This window comes from Lissotriton vulgaris, unplaced genomic scaffold (assembly GCF_964263255.1).
Source record: "Lissotriton vulgaris unplaced genomic scaffold, aLisVul1.2 SCAFFOLD_494, whole genome shotgun sequence".
Classification (NCBI taxonomy): domain Eukaryota; kingdom Metazoa; phylum Chordata; class Amphibia; order Caudata; family Salamandridae; genus Lissotriton; species Lissotriton vulgaris.
This window is the reverse complement of record NW_028243049.1, coordinates 549,947-566,945: the sequence shown is the minus strand read 5'-3', so window position 1 is coordinate 566,945 and position 16,999 is coordinate 549,947. Positions and strand designations below refer to the sequence as shown.

General features: G+C 49.9%; 1 protein-coding gene across 1 annotated transcript in view; it reads right to left on the bottom strand.

The window, feature by feature from the left end:
- Positions 1-16,999, bottom strand: part of LOC147668722 (E3 ubiquitin-protein ligase TRIM11-like) — a 193,275-nt gene that overhangs the window by 30,129 nt on the left and 146,147 nt on the right. The gene's annotated exons all lie outside the window — the stretch shown is intronic.

Sequence of the window (16,999 nt, the reverse complement as noted above, 5' to 3'; positions counted from 1 at the left end):
GCGGCTGCTCGTCTAGTGCTGAGACTTCCGAAAAGAGCAGCGTCTAAAACTGCTCTGGCGGCCCTACACTGGCTGCCAGTAAAAAAAAAAAAGAGTGTTATGTACAAAGCTCTCCTCATATGTCATCGGATATTATGGCAGAATGCTCCCTCCTATCTCCATGACCTAATACAAAGATACAAGCCAAAAAGAGCCCTCCGCTCTGTAGGCACGGGCCAGCTGACAGTTCCCCGTGTAAGAAGCGCCAAACTTGGGGGCAAATCCTTTAGAGTGTCAGCTGCTCAAAATTGGAACATACTTCCGATTTGCCTCAGACTGGAAAAATCTGAAGTCAAGTTCAGAAGTCTCTTAAAAACTTACCTGTACAACTCATAAAGCTCTGTGGATGACTGAATTGCTTCCTCTTATTTGGTTGCCTGCTGTACTTCTCTTCATAGCGCGGGGACACACCGGGATGGCGTCACCAAGCGCTCTATAAACTACTTTATTATTATTATTATTAATATTAAATGCTGGACCCACCCATCACCCGAACCTAGTACCTTTGCCGTTATAGATTGCTTTATGTCTCGGTTTTTTCTTTCCACAATCCCGTTTCCCTCAGGATGGAAGGGACAAGAGTACCGCAACCCAATGCCCATGCTGGACATGGCCTCCTTATAAGCTCAAGAGCTAAAAGCAGCTCCCTGGTCAGAATGAAGCATGGCAATTGCGTATGTGCCGATAAAGACTCGCAAATCTTTAATTACAGTTCTGGCGTCAGCCGAGCGCTGGGGCCACATGTTTAAGTGAATCTAGTCTTAAAAAGAAATTAATAGGATGCTGGATTTTACTTATAGATAGCCTTATGCTAACTACAGAAATGGCCATGGCAATACTCCGGTTGGCTTGTTACTGCGATCTCTGTTGCAGTCTGGACAGCTTTTTGCAAATTTATAATGTTGCAGGCTCATCCACCAGTATTCGGATTGTAATTCTGTCAGAGATTCCTTCATCTGTTTGTGCCTCGGACCTTCACCTATGTGTGCGTCTGCTATTAATATGATTCTCCTGTTCATGTTTGGAATTACTCTATCTCCCACTCCAGGGATTTGAGCAAACGGAACTGATTTGCGTTAATTACGTATATATAATTGAGTGGATAGTTCACAGGTAGTGCTGCACAGTGAAGACGCCTTGCCTTTTGAAGACGTTTTTACCGCCAGCATGGTTTCCCCGTCTATGTATTTTTCTGAACGCTTTTTTGTGGCTAAGGAAGCCAGTTTAGTTGCCTCCGCTGTGGCTGTATTAGCCAATGAATTCCCTGCAATGTGAACCCCATCACGTTGATGACTCAATGTGTGTATCACGTGAGTCTTTTGTAGTTCTTTCTGTATAAGAACTACCTGTTTCCAAAGCATTTTATGCTTGATTGTGGCACCTGTGTCATCTTTGTAATCGTTTTGAACCCAGATCTGCAAATCATTATTGTAAGATTTGACGCAGAAATGCGAATCGCACACTATTAGTGTCGGGAATTCACAATGGGCATTTTCAAGCGCCATCTTTAAAGATCTGATTTCAGCTCGCTGAGCCGAACAGTTTCTCAGTGATTCAGTTTTTGTTATTTTCGGTCTGAATTTACCGCACAGCCAGCGACCTTTAACAATCGCGCAGGCTGCATTGTGGGATTTATCATCTACATTGTAATGCTGTACAAATCGGTCCATATAGATTATACAAGAGTATTGTTGGAGAGGCAGAATTTCGATTGGCAGAGGATATTCGGGACAAAATAGTATATCACGTCTTCTGCAGCAAGAGAATTTTCCCACTGTATCCATTTTGGATCCAGTGCCACCGTTTTTAGATTAACTGGGCTGAATAATGCCTCAAAGGCTGATTCTGCTGTAAAAACAGTTATTCTTTTGCCCTGGGCTAGGGCTCTTTCTTTTGCTATAGCCGTCTGAACCGCCTTCACAGTATTTTCTGTAAGACTGAATGTTTTTTCTGCTTTTGTGTACAAGTGTGATTTGTAAATGTATATGTAAATGTAAATGTAAATGTATAGGCATTTATATAGCGCACTACTTACCCGGAGGGTCCCAAGGCGCTTCGACCGCTGCGAAACCCTTCCTGGCTTCCCTGAGAGATGGTCCCTTAATGGGTATCTCCAGGGTGAGACCAGGCATCCCCGGCGGTCTGGTGGGGCCGTTAGTGAAGATGAGGCAAGCTAATGTCCAGAGTTGCCGAGTGTGATCGCTGATCAGAGTGGGCACCGAGGCGAGAGAATTATCGAGTCCGCTGACCCTGGTCCAGAAACCTGCCGCGCCGGGAATCGAACCCTGGTCCCGGGCCATCCTCTGCTCTCGGGTCTGCCGCCTCTAACCAGTGAGCCACACTACTTTAAGCTATTGGTACCGTTTCTCCCTCATTAGAGGTCAAGTACGTGAATCTGCATCTTCCTGGGATGACTCGGATTACAAGATTGCATGTATTGTCGTGTGTTTCTAATTTTGTTTTAGCTAACATGTCTGTTTGCAGTGATCTCAAAATTTCTGTGTGTTTTTGAGTCCAATTTATTGGTTGAAAATCAGGTTTTATTAATTCGTAGAGAGGTTTAACCCTCTCTGCATAATTTAGAATGTAAGTTCTTACGAAATTCAGGAAGCCTAGTATCGATTGTAAGTTCTTCAGCGTTTTTGGTGCTTGGAGTACAGCGCACTTCTCTAAGAAGTTGTCTGCTAGGCTTTTGCCTTTACTTGATAATTCGTATCCTAAAAATAGGACAGTTAGATGGGAAATTCGTGACTTTTTAAAGTTGAATTTGTAACCCTCTGCTGCAAACCCAAGTATTATGGTGTTCACTCTTTTCAAGGGAGTATCCAAGTCGTCGTCTGTGAGATAGATGTCATCGACATAAGATAATGATTCATCATCATACATTTGTAGTAACTCTGTTACTCTTGCTGAGAATAATCCTGGGCTATTCTTGAATCCCTGTGGGAGTCGACAGAAATTTACTGTGACCCCCAATATTGAGAAAGTGGTTAAATACCTGTTTTCTGGTGCGATATTTTGACAAAAGAATCCATTAGAGATGTCTAATGTTGTTTTGTATTTTTTGCGAACGATGTTATTCATTAGTGCAGCACTATGCAAATTCTGTACTGCAAATGTCTTGCAACATGAGTTAAGGTGTCTGTAGTCCAGGACTAGACAATATGAATTGTCTGGTTTGGAGACAGGAAACAAAGGATTGTTCATTTGAGAGGTGCATGTTTCAATCACTCCTTGGTATTCAAGTTGATCCAAGATCTCCCTGACCTGTTTTTTAGCTTCTTGCTTAATTGGATACTGCCTTTGTGCAGTTGGTTGACTTTTTAACTGGATTTTGTGAGGAGGAGAGTCCTCATCCCATCCTACATGTTTCTTATATAATGCAGGTGCTTGAGCTACTGCCCATTTTCTGGCATATATATATTTTCTATGTATTGGAATATGATTTGAGAAGGCAGGCATAATCATTTCTTCGCCACGTGGGCACTCCCTGACAAACTCTGGTGGCCAGTCTTTCTCGGCTAACAGGATGGCATAGCCTTTTGAGAGGTTATCCCAAAACAGACCCCTTACCTTCCTAGTCTTATCTCCCTCTATACGCAAAGTTATTTCGTATATTTTATGAGGTTCGCTAACTCTGGTGTCTGCAGTTTCCACTTGAATGTATTCATTCCTGTCCACTGTCTCCAGATGATTCATCAGGATCTTGCGAGCTATGGTGATTTCTGCTGCGCTGTCTAACATTGTCTGTGCCCACTCTCCGTTTTTCAGCTGTGTCTTCAGTATCCTTGGCATGTTCGATTATTTTAATACTGGCTACCTTCTTTCTTGGAAATTGTATTTTTTTACTTTGAGCAGGTTCCTTGTCTTTGGACTTGGCGTGCTCTTCCCTGTGTTCTGACCGTCCTCTTCTTTCCGATTTCTGCAAAAAAGATCGAGAGGGACGTGTATCAATATCTTGATATCTATCAGGTTTTTTCAAATTATCCCTATTTCTAAGGTTGTATCTTTTTTCAGAGGGCTCCCTTTGGGGAGACTGGTGTTCTCTGCTCGGAGCTCTTTCTCTCCGCTGAGGAGACCTTCCTCTGGACTGGAAACGTTTTTCTTTGGGAGTGGATTGTTTATTTCCATCCCAGCTCCTTTTAGGAGTGTTTAGATTATTTTTAATAAATATCTTTTCAGGATTTTCAGTTAGTTGGGGTTTTACTGGTTTCCCACCCAAACTATCTCTACCTAGTTCTTCATAGGATTTTTCTATGATTCTGGCAAGTTCAATTGGTTGGTCTGTTATATCTGTTTCTTTCAATTTTTGGCGGATCGCCACAGATGCTGCTTCTCGTTTTATGTTGGCTAATAATATAGCCGAGACCTGCTTGAAGTCTTTCAGTAATTTCATACTAAGAGTTAAAGCAGGTTCTGGACCGTATTCATTTTGAATCTGTCTTGTAGGCGCCAGCCTACATAAAAGAAAGGCTCAAGATATACGAACCCAAGCGCGCCCTGCGATCGTCCGGATCTTTTCTGCTATCCTGTCCACGTTTCAAGTTAACAACTAAAGGAGGCAGATCTTTTTCAGTTCAGGCCCCGACCATCTGGAATAAGTTACCGGAGGCGCTTCGCAGAGAACCTAATCTTCTCCATTTTAGGAAGTCCCTGAAAACCTTACTCTTCAAAGACGCTTTTCCATCTCAATAGCCGGCTACTAGATCAGACACCTCTATACTCTTATTCCATCTTTGTTGCTGTACTTGGTCAGTAGCGCTTTGAGACCTGTCGGTAAGTTGGCGCGATACAAAACACAGTTACAAATTACAAATTACAAATTAGTACATCTGGTATTACCGCCAGAGACGGAACACCATGTGTTTTTGTGTAAATGGAAGCAAAGACTGTACCCCAAGTGTCACAGTCCTCCACATGTGGTGCGACCCCCATTGGAAGGCAGATAGTCAGAATTCTGTGTTTCTCAATAGGGGTAGTATTCGGGAATACTGCCTCTATTTGAGTTATTTTCTGTGCTAGCCAGAATGGAATTTGTTCCCGTTTTATGGGTGTTTTACCAAGACATGATTGTATGTTCTGTGGTGTAATTTTATTTGTGTTTCCCTGATGAGGGTTCAGCTGTGGAATGTTAACAGCTGGTTGGACTGTTGCAGTCCGCATTACATATTGATCTAACTGTCTGTGAATTTTAATTAGTAATTTTAGCTGGGCTAAAAGTGCCTTTTCTGACAGTTTATCAATGTCAGGATGTGGTGTGTAGCTTGCTAGAACTGGCCACGTTGCTCCTGGTCTACCTAGCGGACCGAGCCTGGTGATGTGATCATTATGTTTTAGGGCGCCTTTAAACCAGAGCAGGTGCTCTTGGTAATTAGTGGGATTTCCACATCCTCGAAAGGAGTGCATTCTTCCGGAGGTTCCTCTATTTTGTAATAGTGGAATTCGTGTGTTGTAGCGTTTGCCGCTGGAAAGTTTATCCAGGAATAGAATACCTCTGTCTGCCGATATTCGTGTGCCTCTATCACGAAAATGACTGTACCACCTTGTGATGTCAGTCCGTTTTCTATAAGTTTTAAAGTTATAGTTTTTCTTATGTTGACCGGAATGAGGATAGCATTTCGGTCATTCTGTAGGAGACTCGTGTCATCCTCTAGTAGTTGAGCTGCTAATCTAGCTGCATCCCTATCATCTTCCCTTTCCAACATTTTTACTGGCAGAAAGATTTTTGTGTTGCAGATCAAGTTTCAAGGAAACAAAAGATTAGGTGCACAATATTTTGGAACACTGTATCCTTCAACGTTGACTAAACCAAAAACTCTGCATAGGAATCTCTTCCTACTAAGTTCCGGCGGATTTTAACCTTTCACCCACTCCAGACGTCTATTGGAGTATTTATGGGAAAAAGGGTCTGCATAAAAAAGCACGACTGAGTTACTCTAACGTCTTGCGTTAGTTTTATCGCCTTACCAAACGTTGGGCGCCATGTAGTGTAGTTCCTATTTTCCCTATAGGCCCTGCGTATTGAAATAACATAAACAGCAGTGTAGACGTAGGACTGAGGTCATTTAGGTCTCTACTGACTATGTTAGACTTAATTTAGGTTTGCGCCAGCTAGCTCAGAGGTCACTGGAAACTTTCTTGACTGAATAGGTAGGGATCCGCTTCCCTGGCTCAGACAAGAAGGGATTCAGCTTCAGACAGCTGCATAAACATGACAACTTTGCTCCCTCAGAATAAGAGTAAATCTCTAGAGTTGTGTGAAAAACAATAGACAGCTATTTCACTCAGTCAGATGTGCATTCTTAGTTTCACCAGAGTGCAGAGAATAGAGAGACGGGCGTTTTCAATAAAAGGTATTATTTATTGAGCAGTCTTCCTTCTCATGCAAGAGAAATGAATTGCCACAATTGCAATACTTAATGTAAAGTAAAGTACGTACAGTAAAAGGAGTATTGTGAAATAATACTGTAAAAGCATTGATATGGTCTCTTAGCCATAAGACACTTTAAAATTGATAAAATATATATACATATATACATAGGCTAACGTGCTCAACTGGTGCTTCTGAAATACGCCTACCCTGGTGTACCTGACCTAAGCCTAATACGTGGGAAGGAGTAAGTAAGTAGCAGTTTGAGTTAAGTAGGTTTTTTGCCAAGAATCTAACTCAAGAATTCTCTCTAAGGGTTTAGTCAGCACTGTACCTTGGAAATAGAATGTAGGAGGTCTGGTATCTCTCCCTCAGGACTCGATATCCCAGTCACCCGCAAGGGTAGGCTGGAAACGCCGGAGCTGGATTTTCTCGGCAGGAGAAAAGACAGCGTCTTTCTCAGTGCGTCAAAGAGGAGGGGCAGCGTCCGTGGGCTCTCCGCGTCTGCTGGGCTCTCGGCAAATAGATTAGCTGCTCTGCTCCAGAACCACCACCGTGTGTTTGCTTAAGGCAATGTTGGTATATTTATACCTGAAAGGTGCCGAGTTTGACGTAAGGTTTGGACATAAGACGTCAATAAAGATGTCACTAAGAACAGGCTTTTCTTACAGTGCTCGCAGGAGTTCGATTACAAATCAAAACAAAGCAAGCGGAGATTTCCCAGGTTGCTGGAGGTTTGGTGTTTTGAAAGAACTCGTTGTGCTTTCTAGGAATCTAAGGAAGTAGCTTTTGCCATGCCTTGGGCTGCAAGGGCGATTTACTGAAATATGGATCTGATTCTTATGCCATTATAGGGATATTTATTGATTATAGCCGTGTAAGGGCATAAATTGGTAATATTGATTTAGGTTCCTAGATAAAAACACTACAAAGCCTCCTTAACATGACCAAGGGGCTCCATCCTGCCTCACTTTACTTGCACAAGAGTATCTTAGTGACCCTTCCTGACGGTAACGGGGCTGATTCACTTTTACCAAGTCCTCAACCCTAATGTTTTTCTACAGTTACTTAAGACCGCTTGTTAAACCACTTCTTTTGCTTCCATTGACTGGTTCAGCTCACTAGTTACCTTCTGTATGAAAATCAACTTCCTTACAAAACCATGGTGGATTCGTGCTCCGGTTACTAACCGGTAATCTTCATCGTCCGCAGTCCTCATCACAGTCAGTCAATAACTCGTGAGGGGCGCCCACCTCCTAGACAAGATCAAACCAGAAAGCAGGAGCGGTCCTGCACTAATCCCACCCATTTAGAGAGGTAAAAGACCTGGTCATACCCCTTCCACGTCCTGATGTGCCAAGCCATCTCAGGCCAGTAAATTCAGGAACGAGAGTGCTGTATCGACTATGACAAACACTACGGAGTAAAGATCATGAAGATCGCTTTATTTTTTTATTTAATACAATTTTATATAGCGCGAACATTACCCAAAGATGTCAGAGCGCTTTACAAAGAACCAGCTGCGTTACCAGAGCATTATCCCTACGTCCTACGTCCTCGTCACAGTCAATTACTCGTGAGGATACCAAAGCCACGACGGGCCAAACAATCACAGTAATCAGACAAAAACTGGAGAAACCTCTCATGAAGTACAAAAAGAACAGTTGATGGACAGAATGCAGACAATGTCATACATTCTCCCCAGTACAGAGATCTGGGCCTAAATCCATTGTTTTTTTGCTCACCATGCCACTCCAGTTTGCACCCAGCCATATGCAAATCAGCCTTGACTCTGTGCCTCATGGGAATAGCCCAGCCCAAACTGCCAAGTCAGGTCCTCCCTGAACTGGAAACAAGCATCCTAGGACCGGTTTCGGGCTTTCAGCCATCATCAGCCAGGATAGCTTGGTGAGAAGTGAGAGCTACAGACAGTGAGCGGCCAGGGTTCAGGTGAAGAGAAGTGAGAGCTACAGACAGTGAGGGGCCAGGGTTCAGGTGAAGAGTAGTGAGAGCCAGAGACAGTGAGGGGCCAGGGTTCAGGTGAGAAGTGAGAGCCACAGACAGTGAGGGGCCAGGGTTCATGTAAGAAGTGAGACCTACAGACAGTGCAGGGGCCAGGGTTCAGATGAAGAGAAGTGAGAGCCACAGACAGTGAGGGGCCAGGGTTCAGGTGAGAAGTGAGACCTACAGACAGTGCAGGGACCAGGGATCAGGTGAGAAGAGAGAGCTACAGACAGGGAGGGACATGGGTTCAGGTGAGAAGTGAGAGCCAGAGACCGTGAGGGGCCAGGGTTTAGGTGAGAAGTTAAAGCCACAGACAGTGAGGGGCCAGGGTTCAGGTGAAGAGAAGTGAGAGATGCAGACAGTGAGGGGTCAGGGTTCAGGTGAGAAGTGAGACCCACAGACAGTGAGGGTCAGGGTTCAGTTGAAGAGAAGTGAGAGCCACAGACAGTAAGGGGCCAGGGTTCAGGTGAGAAGTGAGAGCTACAGACAGTGAGGGGCCAGGGTTCAGGTGAGAAGTGAGAGCCACAGACAGTGAGGGGCCAGGGTTCAGGTGAAGAGAAGTGAGAGATGCAGACAGTGAGGGGTCAGGGTTCAGGTGAGAAGTGAGACCCACAGACAGTGAGGGTCAGGGTTCAGTTGAAGAGAAGTGAGAGCCACAGACAGTAAGGGGCCAGGGTTCAGGTGAGAAGTGAGAGCTACAGACAGTGAGGGGCCAGGGTTCAGGTGAGAAGTGAGAGCCACAGACAGTGAGGGTCCAGGTTTCAGGTGAGAAGTGAGACCTACAGACAGTACAGGGGCCAGGGTTCAGGTGAGAAGAGAGAGCTACAGACAGGGAGGGACATGGGTTCAAGTGAGAAGTGAGAGCCAGAGACGGTGAGGGGCCAGGGTTCAGGTGAGAAGTGACAGCCACAGACATAGAGGGGCCAGGGTTAAGGTGAGGAGTGAGAGCCACAGACAGTGAGGGGCCAGGGTTCAGGTGAGAAGTGAGAGCTACAGACAGTGAGGGACCAGGGTTCAGGTGAGAAGTGAGAGCTACAGACAGTGAGGGGCCAGGGTTCAGGTGAAGAGAAGTGAGAGCTACAGACAGTGAGGGGCCAGGGCTCAGGTGAAGAGAAGTGAGAGCTACAGACAGTGCAGGGACCAGGGTTCAGGTGAGAAGTGAGAGCCACAGACAGTGAGGGGCCAGGGTTCAGGTGAGAAGTGAGAGCTACAGACAGTGAGGGGCCAGGGTTCAGGTGAAGAGAAGTGAGAGCTACAGACAGTGAGGGGCCAGGGTTCAGGTGAAGAGAAGTGAGAGCCACAGACAGTGAGGGGCCAGGGTTCAGGTGAAGAGAAGTGAGAGCCACAGACAGTGAGGGGCCAGGGTTCAGGTGAGAAGTGAGAGCTACAGACAGTGAGGGGCCAGGGTTCAGGTGAAGAGAAGTGAGAGCTACAGACAGTGAGGGGCCAGGGTTCAGGTGAAGAGAAGTGAGAGCCACAGACAGTGAGGGGCCAGGGTTCAGGTGAAGAGAAGTGAGAGCTACAGACAGCGAGGGACCAGGGTTCAGGTGAAGAGAAGTGAGAGCTACAGACAGTGAGGTGCCAGGGTTCAGGTGAAGAGAAGTTCAAGCCACAGACAGTGAGGGGCCAGGGTTCAGGTGACAGAAGTGAGAGCTACAGACAGTGAGGGGCCAGGGTTCAGGTGAAGAGAAGTGAGAGCTACAGACAGTGAGGGGCCAGGGTTCAGGTGAAGAGAAGTGAGAGACACAGACAGTGAGGGGCCAGGGTTCAGGTGAGAAGAGAGAGCTACAGACAGGGAGGGACATGGGTTCCGGTGAGAAGTGTGAACCAGAGACAGTGAGGTGCCAGGGTTCAGGTGAGAAGTGAGAGCCACAGACAGTGAGGGGCCAGGGTTCAGGTGACAGAAGTGAGAGCCACAGACAGGGAGGGACATGGGTTCAGGTGAGAAGTGAGAGCCAGAGACAGTGAGGGGCCGGGGTTCAGGTGAGAAGTGAGAGCCACAGACAGTGAGGGGCCAGGGTTCAGGTGACAGAAGTGAGAGCCACAGACAGGGAGGGACATGGGTTCAGGTGAAGAGAAGTGAGAGCCACAAACAGTGCAGGGACCAGGGTTCAGGTGACAGAAGTGAGAGCCACAGACAGTGAGGGGCCAGGGTTCAGGTGACAGAAGTGAGAGCCACAGACAGGGAGGGACATGGGTTCAGGTGAGAAGTGAGAGCCAGAGACAGTGAGGGGCCGGGGTTCAGGTGAAGAGAAGTGAGAGCCACAGACAGGGAGGGACCAGGGTTCGGGTGAAGAGAAGTGAGAGCCACAGACAGTGAGGGGCCAGGGTTCAGGTGAAGAGAAGTGAGAGCCACAGACAGTGAGGGGCCAGGGTTCAGGTGAAGAGAAGTGAGAGCCACAGCCAGTGAGGGGCCAAGGTTCAGGAGAAGAGAAGTGAGAGCCACAGACAGTGAGGGGCCCGGGTTCAGGTGAAGAGAAGTGAGAGCTACAGACAGTGAGGGGCCCGGGTTCAGGTGAAGAGAAGTGAGAGCTACAGACAGTGAGGGGCCCGGGTTCAGGTGAAGAGAAGTGAGAGCTACAGACAGTGAGGGCCAGGGTTCAGGTGAAGAGAAGTGAGAGCTACAGACAGTGAGGGGCCGGGGTTCAGGTGACAGAAGTGAGAGCTACAGACAGTGAGGGGCCCGGGTTCAGGTGAAGAGAAGTGAGAGCTACAGACAGTGAGGGGCCCGGGTTCAGGTGAAGAGAAGTGAGAGCTACAGACAGTGAGGAGCCAGGGTTCAGGTGAGAAGTGAGAGCCAGAGACAGTGAGGGGCCGGGGTTCAGGTGACAGAAGTGAGAGCCACAGACAGTGAGGGCCAGGGTTCAGGTGAGAAGTGAGACCTACAGACAGTACAGGGGCCAGGGTTCAGGTGAGAAGAGAGAGCTACAGACAGGGAGGGACATGGGTTCAAGTGAGAAGTGAGAGCCAGAGACGGTGAGGGGCCAGGGTTCAGGTGAGAAGTGACAGCCACAGACATAGAGGGGCCAGGGTTAAGGTGAGGAGTGAGAGCCACAGACAGTGAGGGGCCAGGGTTCAGGTGAGAAGTGAGAGCTACAGACAGTGAGGGGCCAGGGTTCAGGTGAGAAGTGAGGCCTACAGACAGTGAGGAGCCAGGGTTCAGGTGAAGAGAAGTGACAGCTACAGACAGTGAGGGGCCAGGGTTCAGGTGAGAAGTGAGACCTACAGACAGTGAGGAGCCAGGGTTCAGGTGAAGAGAAGTGAGAGCCACAGACAGTGAGAGGCCAGGGTCCAGGTGAAGAGAAGGGAGATCTACAGACAGTGAGGGGCCAGGGTTCAGGTGAAGAGAAATGAGAGCCACAGACAGTGAGGGGCCAGGGTTCAGGTGAAGAGAAGTGAGAGCCACAGACAGTGAGAGGCAAGGGTTAAGATGAGAAGTGAGAGCCACAGACAGTGCGGGGCCAGGGTTCAGGTGAAGAGAAGTGAGAGCCACAGACAGTGAGGGGCCAGGGTTAAGATGAGAAGTGAGAGCCACAGACAGTGAGGAGCCAGGGTTCAGACGAAGAGAAGTGAGAGCCACAGACAGTGAGGGTTCCAGGGTTCAGGTGAAGAGAAGTGAGAGCTACAGACAGTGAGGGGCCAGGGTTCAGGTGAAGAGAAGTGAGAGCCACAGACAGTGAGGGGCAGGGTTCAGGTGAAGAGAAGTGAGAGCCACAGACAATGAGGGGCCAGGGTTCAGGTGAGAAGTGAGAGCTACAGACAGCGAGAGACCAGGGTTCAGGTGAAGAGAAGTGAGAGCCATAGACAGTGAGGGGACAGGGTTCAGGTGAGAAGTGAGAGCCACAGACAGGGAGGGACATGGGTTCAGGTGAAGAGAAGTGAGAGCCACAGACAGTGAGGGGCCAGGGTTCAGGTGAAGAGAAGTGAGAGCCACAGACAGTGAGGGGCCAGGGTTCAGGTGAAGAGAAGGGAGATCTACAGACAGTGAGGGGCCAGGGTTCAGGTGAAGAGAAGGGAAAGCTACAGACAGTGAGGGGCCAGGGTTCAGGTGAAGAGAAGTGAGAGCCACAGACAGTGAGGGGCCAGGGTTCAGGTGAGAAGTGAGAGCTAAAGACAGCGAGGGACCAGGGTTCAGGTGAAGAGAAGTGAGAGCCATAGACAGTGAGGAGCCAGGGTTCAGGTGAGAAGTGAGAGCTAAAGACAGCGAGGGACCAGGGTTCAGGTGAAGAGAAGTGAGAGCCATAGACAGTGAGGAGCCGGGGTTCAGGTGAGAAGTGAGAGCTACAGACAGTGAGGGGCCAGGGTTCAGGTGAAGAGAAGTGAGAGCCACAGACAGTGAGGGGTCAGGGTTCAGATGAAGAGAAGTGAGAGCCACAGACAGTTAGGGGCCAGGGTTCAGGTGAGAAGTGAGAGCCACAGTCAGTGAGGTACCATGGTTCAGGTGAAGAGAAGTGAGAGCCACAGACAGTGACGGGCCAGGGTTCAGGTGAAGAGAAGTGAGAGCCACAGACAGTGAGGGGCCAGGGTTCAGGTGAAGAGAAGTGAGAGCCACAGACAGTGAGGGGCCAGGGTTCAGGTGAGAAGTGAGAGCTACAGACAGTGAGGGGCCAGGGTTCAGGCGAAGAGAAGTGAGAGCTACAGACAGTGAGGGGCCAGGGTTCAGGTGAAGAGAAGTGAGAGCCACAGACAGTGAGGGGCCAGGGTTCAGGTGAAGAGAAGTGAGAGCCACAGACAGTGAGGGGCCAGGGTTCAGGTGAGAAGTGAGAGCTACAGACAGTGAGGGGCCAGGGTTCAGGTGAAGAGAAGTGAGAGCTACAGACAGTGAGGGGCCAGGGTTCAGGTGAAGAGAAGTGAGAGCCACAGACAGTGAGGGGCCAGGGTTCAGGTGAAGAGAAGTGAGAGCTACAGACAGCGAGGGACCAGGGTTCAGGTGAAGAGAAGTGAGAGCTACAGACAGTGAGGTGCCAGGGTTCAGGTGAAGAGAATTTCAAGCCACAGACAGTGAGGGGCCAGGGTTCAGGTGACAGAAGTGAGAGCTACAGACAGTGAGGGGCCAGGGTTCAGGTGAAGAGAAGTGAGAGCTACAGACAGTGAGGGGCCAGGGTTCAGGTGAAGAGAAGTGAGAGCCACAGACAGTGAGGGGCCAGGGTTCAGGTGAAGAGAAGTGAGAGCCACAGACAGTGAGGGGCCAGGGTTCAGGTGAGAAGTGAGAGCCACAGACAGGGAGGTACATGGGTTCAGGTGAAGAGAAGTGAGAGCCACAAACAGTGCAGGGACCAGGGATCAGGTGAGAAGAGAGAGCTACAGACAGGGAGGGACATGGGTTCAAGTGAGAGCCAGAGACGGTGAGGGGCCAGGGTTCAGGTGAAGAGAAGTGAGAGCTACAGACAGTGCGGGGCCAGGGTTCAGGTGAAGAGAAGTGAGAGCCACAGACAGTGAGGGGCAGGGTTCAGGTGAAGAGAAGTGAGAGCCACAGACAGTAAGGGGCCAGGGTTCAGGTGAGAAGTGAGAGCCACAGACAGTGAGGGGCCAGGGTTCAGGTGAGAGGTGAGAGCTACAGACAGTTTGGGGCCAGGGTTCAGGTGAGAAGTGAGAGCCACAGACAGTGAGGGGCCAGGGTTCAGGTGACAGAAGTGAGAGCCACAGACAGGGAGGGACATGGGTTCAGGTGAGAAGTGAGAGCCAGAGACAGTGAGGGGCCGGGGTTCAGGTGAAGAGAAGTGAGAGCCACAGACAGGGAGGGACCAGGGTTCAGGTGAAGAGAAGTGAGAGCCACAGACAGTGAGGGGCCAGGGTTCAGGTGAAGAGAAGTGAGAGCCACAGACAGTGAGGGGCCAGGGGTCAGGTGAAGAGAAGTGAGAGCCACAGCCAGTGAGGGGCCAAGGTTCAGGAGAAGAGAAGTGAGAGCCACAGACAGTGAGGGGCCAGGGTTCAGGTGAAGAGAAGTGAGAGCCAGAGACAGTGAGGGGCCAGGGTTCAGGTGAAGAGAAGTGAGAGCCACAGACAGGGAGGGACCAGGGTTCAGGTGAAGAGAAGTGAGAGCCACAGACAGTGAGGGGCCAGGGTTCAGGTGAGAAGTGAGAGCCACAGACAGTGAGGGGCCCGGGTTCAGGTGAAGAGAAGTGAGAGCTACAGACAGTGAGGGGCCCGGGTTCAGGTGAAGAGAAGTGAGAGCTACAGACAGTGAGGGGCCCGGGTTCAGGTGAAGAGAAGTGAGAGCTACAGACAGTGAGGGCCAGGGTTCAGGTGAAGAGAAGTGAGAGCTACAGACAGTGAGTTGCCGGGGTTCAGGTGACAGAAGTGAGAGCTACAGACAGTGAGGGGCCCGGGTTCAGGTGAAGAGAAGTGAGAGCTACAGACAGTGAGGGGCCCGGGTTCAGGTGAAGAGAAGTGAGAGCTACAGACAGTGAGGAGCCAGGGTTCAGGTGAGAAGTGAGAGCTACAGACAGTGAGGGGCCAGGGTTCAGGTGAGAAGTGAGAGCTACAGACAGTGAGGGGCCGGGGTTCAGGTGACAGAAGTGAGAGCCACAGACAGTGAGGGCCAGGGTTCAGGTGAGAAGTGAGACCTACAGACAGTACAGGGGCCAGGGTTCAGGTGAGAAGAGAGAGCTACAGACAGGGAGGGACATGGGTTCAAGTGAGAAGTGAGAGCCAGAGACGGTGAGGGGCCAGGGTTCAGGTGAGAAGTGACAGCCACAGACATAGAGGGGCCAGGGTTAAGGTGAGGAGTGAGAGCCACAGACAGTGAGGGGCCAGGGTTCAGGTGAGAAGTGAGAGCTACAGACAGTGAGGGGCCAGGGTTCAGGTGAGAAGTGAGGCCTACAGACAGTGAGGAGCCAGGGTTCAGGTGAAGAGAAGTGAGAGCTACAGACAGTGAGTGGCCAGGGTTCAGGTGAGAAGTGAGACCTACAGACAGTGCAGGGGCCAGGGTTCAGGTGAAGAGAAGTGAGAGCCACAGACAGTGAGAGGCAAGGGTTAAGATGAGAAGTGAGAGCCACAGACAGTGAGGAGCCAGGGTTCAGGTGAAGAGAAGTGAGAGCCACAGACAGTGAGAGGCCAGGGTTCAGGTGAAGAGAAGGGAGATCTACAGACCGTGAGGGGCCAGGGTTCAGGTGAAGAGAAGTGAGAGCCACAGACAGTGAGGGGCCAGGGTTCAGGTGAAGAGAAGTGAGAGCCACAGACAGTGAGAGGCAAGGGTTAAGATGAGAAGTGAGAGCCACAGACAGTGCGGGGCCAGGGTTCAGGTGAAGAGAAGTGAGAGCCACAGACAGTGAGGGGCCAGGGTTAAGATGAGAAGTGAGAGCCACAGACAGTGAGGAGCCAGGGTTCAGACGAAGAGAAGTGAGAGCCACAGACAGTGAGGGTTCCAGGGTTCAGGTGAAGAGAAGTGAGAGCTACAAACAGCGAGGGGCCAGGGTTCAGGTGAAGAGAAGTGAGAGCTACAGACAGTGAGGGGCCAGGGTTCAGGTGAAGAGAAGTGAGAGCCACAGACAGTGAGGGGCAGGGTTCAGGTGAAGAGAAGTGAGAGCCACAGACAATGAGGGGCCAGGGTTCAGGTGAGAAGTGAGAGCTACAGACAGCGAGGGACCAGGGTTCAGGTGAAGAGAAGTGAGAGCCATAGACAGTGAGGGGACAGGGTTCAGGTGAGAAGTGAGAGCCACAGACAGGGAGGGACATGGGTTCAGGTGAAGAGAAGTGAGAGCCACAGACAGTGAGGGACCAGGGTTCAGGTGAAGAGAAGTGAGAGCCACAGACAGTGAGGAGCCAGGGTTCAGGTGAAGAGAAGTGAGAGCCACAGACAGTGAGGGGCCAGGGTTCAGGTGAGAAGTGAGAGCTACAGACAGTGAGGGGCCCGGGTTCAGGTGAGAAGTGAGACCTACAGACAGTGCATGGACCAGGGATCAGGTGAGAAGAGAGAGCTACAGACAGGGAGGGGCATGGGTTCAGGTGAAGAGAAGTGAGAGCCACAGACAGTGAGGGGCCAGGGTTCAGGTGAGAAGTGAGAGCCACAGACAGTGAGGGGCCAGGGTTCAGGTGAAGAGAAGTGAGAGCCACAGACAGTGAGGGGCCAGGGTTCAGGTGAAGAGAAGGGAGATCTACAGACAGTGAGGGGCCAGGGTTCAGGTGAAGAGAAGGGAAAGCTACAGACAGTGAGGGGCCAGGGTTCAGGTGAAGAGAAGTGAGAGCCACAGACAGTGAGGAGCCAGGGTTCAGGTGAGAAGTGAGAGCTAAAGACAGCGAGGGGCCAGGGTTCAGGAGAGAAGTGAGAGCTAAAGACAGCGAGGGACCAGGGTTCAGGTGAAGAGAAGTGAGAGCCATAGACAGTGAGGAGCCGGGGTTCAGGTGAGAAGTGAGAGCTACAGACAGTGAGGGGCCAGGGTTCAGGTGAAGAGAAGTGAGAGCCACAGACAGTGAGGGGTCAGGGTTCAGATGAAGAGAAGTGAGAGCCACAGACAGCGAGGGACCAGGGTTCAGGTGAAGAGAAGTGAGAGCCATAGACAGTGAGGGGACAGGGTTCAGGTGAGAAGTGAGAGCCACAGACAGGGAGGGACATGGGTTCAGGTGAAGAGAAGTGAGAGCCACAGA